Raw genomic sequence first — 8,361 nt, 5'->3', positions numbered from 1 at the left:
GTGCTCCCTTGACTTGTTTTTTTCTAAAAATGCTATGTATGCTCCCTGCTAAATGGGTTCTTTAATCAAATAGGAAAAAAGAGACAATTAAATGGGTTTCTTTGTATAGACTATTTAGATACTTTTCAATGCACGTGGTCAGATGCTCATTCATGTCCAACTCTTTGCAGCCCCACGTACTGTAGCCCACTAGGCTCCTCTGTCCACGAGATTCTCCTGGCAAGAATACTGGAGTGGGTTGCCATTTCCTTCTCCATTTCAATACATACAACTCTATAAGTAGAAATTTCCAGGGGACCTTAAGTTCATTATATTTTCCTATTCTTTTATACCAGCATGTTGAAATTAAGCTATGCTTTCGAATGTCCATTTTTCTATGGAAAGTGTATCTTTGTAGAACTACACTTGACAAGTAATTTCTTTCTTTCAACTCCAAAGCTGAGGACTTACAGCTTCCAAAGCCCTGTTGTTGAGAATCTATGTATCAAATGAATATACTATTTTAATAGTCAGTCCTTCTGACTAACACACTGCATTCACACACACACACACACACACACACATGCACACAATCAGTAAACTTCTTTTCAACAGAGAAACTGAACAACAACAGCAAATCTAGTTTGGAGAATTAATCATTCAGCATTTTGCAGTTCCTTACTTGGCAGGATTATTCCATGAGTTGTTCGCTCACCTACCTCCTAATTAATATGCCAAGAATGAATACCAGGACCATTTATCAGCTCTATAAGATCCAGCAATGTACTTAAAACTCATGATCTCTTTCATCATCCTTTTTTATCTTTGAGGATTCAAGCCAGAAGAATTAAGTACAACTTTTATCATTATCGCTACTATTTGTTGTTGCTAAGTCATGTCCAGCTCTTTGTGACCTCATGGAATGCAGCAGGCAAGGCTTCCCTGTCCTTCACTACCTCCTGGAGTTTGCTCAGATTCATGACCACTGAGTTGATGATGCTATCTATCCATCTCATCCTCTGCCACCTTCTTCTCCTTTAGCCTTCAATCCTTCCCAGCATCAGGGTCTTTTCCAAAGAGTTGTCTCTTTGCATCAGGTGGCCAAAGTATTGGAGCTTCAACTTTAGCATCAGTCCTTCCATTGAATATTCAGGTTTGATTTCCTTTAGGACCGACTGGTTTGATCTCCTTGCAAGGGACCCTCAAGGTCTCTACTGAGCTAGTTATAAATAGAAGCTGCTTCTTATTCTGAGTACAGTTACTTGCCTGAAGAGAATCATTTCGCTTCCTCTCTGTTATGGATTCTCCTCTTGGATTTTGACTTGTTTTCACTCAACTTCCTAATCTGCTTCAGATAATTTTATCATCACAACATCTGCTAGTTTCATTAAAGTAAAGTGGCACACTGCTTGCCTGGACCAATTAGAGAGCTCTTGGCTTGCTCTAGAAGCTTTGAGTCATAGAACACAAGCAAATGTAAAATGCACATTACCTCTAAAGCACACACACAAATGCCAAGAATTGTACCTCTTTCTTAGTGATAACGGGCTCAACCGATAACTATTTGTTTTTCACTTTGAAGAAATCGCGATATTCCTCAGGTACTTCAAAGAAGTGATAGTACGCTATATTAGGAAGAGTTTTATCCTCCTCTCTGGCACTTGAAAAGACATCTTACCAACACTTCCAGGGTTTCTTCTACTTCCCTTTCTCCTCATCTTATAGAGTGTGATAAATGTGGTGAATCAACATAATATTCAGCGGGGCAGTGATATACACCCATTGCTTTTAGACAAAACTGTAGCACAAAACTGGAAAATTGATCAAACCCTGAGAAAAACAGTAAAGGTGTAGTGTTTAACTTCCAGACAAGAACAAACTGCTCCTGTTTTGTTTTTATTTTTGTTTTTAACTAACTGGACAAAGAGGATAATATTTACCGGTTTAATAGCTACACAGCAGATTCAATGGGCTGTAAAAATTCTATCTAAGGAGATCTCATCAGGAAAAGCAACTACACTTTGATTCACTACCTGATTCAGTTCAGTTCAGTTCAGTCACTCAGTCGTGTCCGACTCTTTGTGACCCCATGAACCACAGCACACCAGGCTTCCCTGTCCATCACCAACTCCCAGAGTTAACCAAACTCACTTCCATTGAGTTGGTGATGCCATCCAACCATCTCCTTCTCTGTCATCCCCTTCTCCTCCTGCCCTCAATCTTTCCCAGCATCACGGTCTTTTCCAATGAGTCAGCTCTTCTCATCAGGTGGACAAAGTATTGGAGTTTCAGCTTCAACATCAGTCCTTCCAATGAACACTCAAGACTGACCTGCTTTAGGATGGACTCACTGGATCTCCTTGCAGTCCAAGGGACTCTCAAAAGTCTTCCCCAACACTGCAGTTCAAAAGCATCAATTCTTTGGTGCTCAGCTTTCTTTATAGTCCAACTCTCACATCCATACATGACTACTGGAAAAACCTTGACTAGACAGACCTTTGTTGACAAAGTAATGTCTCTGCTTTTGAATATGCTGTCTAGGTTGGTCATAACTTTCCTTCCAAGGAGTAAGCATCTTTTAATTTCATGGCTGCAATCACCCAAAAAAATAAAGTCAGCCACTGTTTCCACTCTTTCCCCACCTATTTACCATGAAGTGATGGGACCAGATGCCATGATCTTCATTTTCTGAATGTTGAGCTTTAAGCCAACTTTTTCCCTCTCCTCTTTCACTTTCAAGAGGCTCTTTAGTTCTTCACTTTCTGCCATAAGGGTGGTGTCATCTGCATATCTGAGGTAATTGATATTTCTCCTGGCAATCTTGATTCCAGCTTGTGCTTCATCGAGCCCAGCGTTTCTCATGATGTACTCTGCATATAAGTTAAATAAGCAGGATGACAATATACAGCCTTGTCGTACTCCTTTTCCTATTTGGAACCAGTCTGTTGTTCCATGGCCAGTTCTAACTGTTGCTTCATGACTTGCATTCAGATTTCTCAAGAGGCAGGTCAGGTGGTCTGGTATGTCCATCTCGTTCAGAATTTTCCACAGTTTATTGTGATCCACACAGTCAAAGGCTTTGGCATAGTCAATAAAACAGAAGTAGATGTTTTGTCTGGAACTCTCCTGCTTTTTCGATGATACAATGGATGATGGAAATTTGATCTCTGGTCCCTCTGCCTTTTCTAAAACCAGCTTGAACATCTGGAAGTTCACAGTTCACATATTGCTGAAGCCTGGCTTGGAGAATTTTGAGCATTTCTTTACTAGCATGTGAGATGAGTGCAATTGTGTGGTAGTTTGAGCATTCTTTGGCATTGCCGTTCTTTGGGATTGGAATGAAAACTTATCTTTTCCAGTCCCGTGGCCACTGCTGAGTTTTCTAAATTTGCTGGCATATTGAGTGCAGCACTTTCACAGCATCATCTTTTAGGATGTGAAATAGCTCAACTGGAATTCCATCACCTCCACTAGCTTTGTTTGTAGTGATGCTTCTTAAGGCCCACTTGATTTCACATCCCAAGATGTCTGGCTCTAGGTGAGTGATCACACCATCGTGATTATCTGGGTCATGAAGATCTTTTTTGTATAGTTCTTCTGTGTATTCTTGCCACCTCTACTTAATATTTTCTCCCTCTGTTAGGTCCATACCATTTCTGTCCTTTATTGAGCCCATCTTTGCATGAAATGTTCCCTTAGTATCTCTAATTTTCTTGAAGAGATCTCTAGTCTTTCCCATTCTATTATTTTCCAATTAAGTTTATAATAATCTGCTATCATCCTCCAAGAGACATCTGTCTTCTGCATTAATGTAACTCGGGATGTGGTAAGAATCATCAATCTTCATCTTTCAACACTTTAGAAGCAGCACTCACATCTATGGTTTCTCCAGAGATACAGAATTGACTTTGATTTACTCTTTTGGAAGAGAATGAGAATTCAAGATGCTTCCACACTGCCATTTCTACCACAGTGGAATTCGTACCCACTGGATCTCAACCCACAAGAAAATTTTGATGCAGGAAAGCATCTTTATATTCCTCTTTTCTTTCCCTTGTACTTCCAACTTTACACATTTAATGCTTGTTTTCTAACACTCTTTTGTAAGCAAAGCCTGAGAAGATGTTACTGTCATTTTTCCTTTGAAAAATATTCATGTTCAAATGAAAAAGAAAAGTCATAAGCTTCGAACAGAACCAATTGAATTTCTAATTGTAAACCCATCACCTGCTAAATCATGTGTGACTTTGCTCACATTAGTTAACCTCAGTTTTATAATGTATAAAAGGGTGTAAGTCTAAAGACTTATGAAGCAAATCACTGAACACAGGCATTTATAACAACTACAGGTGTGTAAAACAATGCTGACCTCTTTGCCAAAAATAGTCCAATTCTCCACCCTTCTATTCTTCCTTTGGACTTCCCTGGGAAACATACTCGTTCCCTTTGTCTGTTTAGGTCAAATTCTCTCTTTTGTATAATCCTTTAACATCCTCTTTCCCCTTTCTAAGTGTCTGCCTCAATTTATATCTCATATTTGTTTTTGTATTTATTTAATTGTTGTTTATTTTTACCAATACTTTATATACTCCCTTGAGGGTTTTGTTTTGCTCATATTTATAAAAGTCTCAGACTCTGCATTTAAAAATGAGTTGAATGAATGAATGAATATCAAGAGGCAACAACTAATGAACACTTACTGTGGGTAATTCTCTGTGCCATGTGCTTTATGTCTGCCACACATAAAATACCCAAATATCTCTCACATTTTTTCATCACAAATTTCAGAAAGATTTAGAAAAGCTAACACTGAGATTTTTCTCACTATTTCCCTCAGTAGTCTGGGTATCTTCTTCTCCCACAATATCTTGATTATACATTCAAACATCTCATGTCCATGATATAATTTGCCTGCACTTTCAAGACCTCCGCAACAACACAGATGATTTGGGAACTCTAGTCTGCCCGAGGAACATCTGAAAGCTTGTTTTAAGTACTTCCCTCATGCATAGAGATTCTAACTCTGTAAGTCAGGAGTGAGACCTGAATATATGTGATTTTATAAAACAATACTGATAACTAATGCACATGCATTTCAGAAATTTTGAGATCTAGGAACCTAGAGTTAGAGAATGAAACAGATGTAGAGTTGGAATGTTCAGTGGTAGACCACAGAGAACTTTAATGTTAGGGAAAAGAAATTCTCACTCTTGGAAACTGAACTCCAGTGTTCTGAAGTAATAAGAGTTCTGGGTGGCCAGAGATTATTAGTACTGTGATATGTGATACAGGCTTTCCTGGTGGCTCAGACGGTAACGAACATGCCTGCAATGCAGGAGACCCAGGTTCAATCCTTGGGATGGGAAGATACCCTCAAGAAGGGAAGGGCTACCCACCCCAGTATCCTTTCCTGGAGAATTCCATGGACAGAGGAGCCTGGCGGGCTATAGTTCCTGGGGTCACAGAGAGTTTCACAGGAGTGAGTGACTAACACTTCACTGTGATATGCAAAGAAACCATCAACACTAACAAGGTAAAGCATATATACTGGAAAACTGACCTCATAGGCTGAGAAATCTTGATATGGTTGAAAAAGAAGTAGAATTATTTACATAAACTGTTTTATATTTATGCCTAATTGCCATGCAGTCTAACAATAATTATGTATATCCCCTAAATGTGTGTCAGAGGGCTCTTGTATATTTGGAACAGTAACCTCTGTAGATCTGTGTTTTTAGATTACTTTTCTGAACCACAGACATTTGATCTCAACCTTAAAACAAATAGTAAAAGTCTGATTAAAACGTACAGCTTTATTTTGGGTGATTTCTTTGGAATTGTCTTATATCCTTCTGGAAAGAGAAAACTTGGTATTTACTTTCTAGAGGGACAGTTGGCATCTCTGAAAATGACAATGGGGATTTCTGAAATGGACACAAAATGACCTGTGCTTTTCTAACCACTCCATGAGCTATCCCTAAGCAGTAGACAAGGAGTCTTCTATTAATACTTCCCACTGAAACACACACTTCAAATGCTAACATAGGAAAGTAACATGTATAGGAATGGACACGTTCACTCTATGAGTTAAATGATATGCTTTGTCTTTGTCACAGAAATTTTCAGAATTATTTTTCCCTAAAATGTTTGCTAAGGCCCCTAAAGAAAACAAATAGGATTTTCCACTTGCACATTCAACTCATGCATCTCCTTTATATAATTCTCTTGATTCTCCAAATATTAACATTTTAGGCAGGTACAATGAAATTCAACAAACTGAGCTAAAATAAATATATTACCAAATCAAAGAAAACTCAAACCTAATCCTTTAAATTTCAAGTTTCAGGCAAGCCTTCTTCTTTAAAGTAATATATTTATCTACGTAATTGTTTAGCTAAGACTAAGATAAGATTGACCATAGTTCGAGTATCACCTCTGCCATTTACTAGCTCTGCAATCAGAGGCGGGCTTCCCAGGTGGCCCTAGTGGTAAAGAACCTGTCTGCCAACACAGGAGATGCAAGAGACACGGGTTCAGTCCCTGGGTCAGGAGATCCCCTGGAAGAGGGCACAGCAACCCATTCCACTTGCCTGGAGAACCCCATGGACAGAGGAGCCTGGCGGGCTATGGTCCATAGGGTCACAGAGAGTCAGACAAGACTGAAGAGACTAAGCATGTAATCAAAGGCAAAGTTTTTTAACTTCTCCAAGACCCAGCCCATTCATCAATAAAATGGGGACATCTCTCACATAGGTTTGATGTAAGAATTAAAGGAAAGCATGTTTTAAGAGTACATTAAGATGGGCCCAACATAAGGTAAATATCATGAGTTTTATTTTTTTGCTTTGAAAGAATACAAGCACCCCAATGCTCATTGAAGCATTGTTTACAATAGCCAAGACATGGAATCAACCTAAATATCCATTGACAGAAGAATGGATAAAGATGTGGTACATATATACAATGGAATATTCAGTCAGTTCAGTTCAGTTCAGTCGCTCAGTCGTGTCCGACTCTTTGCGACCCCATGAATCGCAGCACGCCAGGCCTCCCTGTCCATCACCAACTCCCGGAGTTCACCCAGACTCACGTCCATCGAGTCAGTGATGCCATCCAGCCATCTCATCCTCTGTCATCCCCTTCTCCTCCTGCCCCCAATCCCTCCCAGCATCAGGGTCTTTTCCAATGAGTCAACTCTTCATATGAGGTGGCCAAAGTCCTGGAGTTTCAGCTTCAGCATCATTCCTTACAAAGAAATCCCAGGGCTGATCTCCTACAGAATGGACTGGTTGGATCTCCTTGCAGTCCAAGGGACTCTCAAGAGTCTTCTCCAACACCATAGTTCAAAAGCATCAATTCTTCGGCGCTCAGCCTTCTTCACAGTCCAACTCTCACATCCATACATGACCACAGGAAAAACCATAGCCTTGACTAGACAGACCTTTGTTGGCAAAGTAATGTCTCTGCTTTTGAATATGCTATCTAGGTTGGACATAACTTTCCTTCCAAGGAGTAAATGTCTTTTAATTTCATGGCTGCAGTCACCTTCTGCAGTGATTTTGGAGCCCCCAAAAATAAAGTCTGACACTGTTTCCACTGTTTCCCCATCTACTTGCCATGAAGTGATGGGACCAGATGCCATGATCTTCGTTTTCTGAATGTTGAGCTTTAAGCCAACTTTTTCACTCTCCTCTTTCACTTTCATCAAGAGGCTTTTTTGTTCCTCTTCACTTTCTGCCATAAGGGTGGTGTCATCTGCATATCTGAGGTTATTGATATTTCTCCTGGCAATCTTGATTCCAGTTTGTGTTTCTTCCAGTCCAGCGTTTCTCATGATGTACTCTGCATATAGGTTAAATAAGCAGGGTGACAATATACAGCCTTGACGTACTCCTTTTCCTATTTGGAACCAGTCTGTTGTTCCATGTCCAGTTCTAACTGTTGCTTCCTGACCTGCATATAGATTTCTCAAGAAGCAGGTCAGGTCATCCATAAAAACTAATGAAATAATGCCATTTGTAGTAACATGGATGGAGATTATTATACTAAGTGAAGTAAGTCAGAGAAAGACAAATATCACATGATATCACTTATATGCAATACCTAAAAAAAAAAATGACACAAGTGAACCTATTTACAAACAGAAACAGACACACAGACTCAGAGAACTTACAGTTACCAAGAGGGAAGGGTGTGGAGGAGGGATAGATTGGGAGTTTGGGACAGGTGTATACACACTGCTATTTCTATAAATAGATAACCAGGACTTCCCTGGTGGCATAGTGGATAAGAATCTGCCTGCCATTGCAGGGAACATGGCAAAGATTCTTTCTCCAGTCCAGGAAAGACTCTACATGCTGAGGAGCAACTAAGCCCACGAGC

This window comes from Bubalus kerabau, chromosome 8 (assembly GCF_029407905.1).
Source record: "Bubalus kerabau isolate K-KA32 ecotype Philippines breed swamp buffalo chromosome 8, PCC_UOA_SB_1v2, whole genome shotgun sequence".
Lineage (NCBI taxonomy): Eukaryota > Metazoa > Chordata > Mammalia > Artiodactyla > Bovidae > Bubalus > Bubalus kerabau.
The sequence above is the reverse complement of the archived record's forward strand: the minus strand, read 5'-3'. Positions refer to the sequence as shown.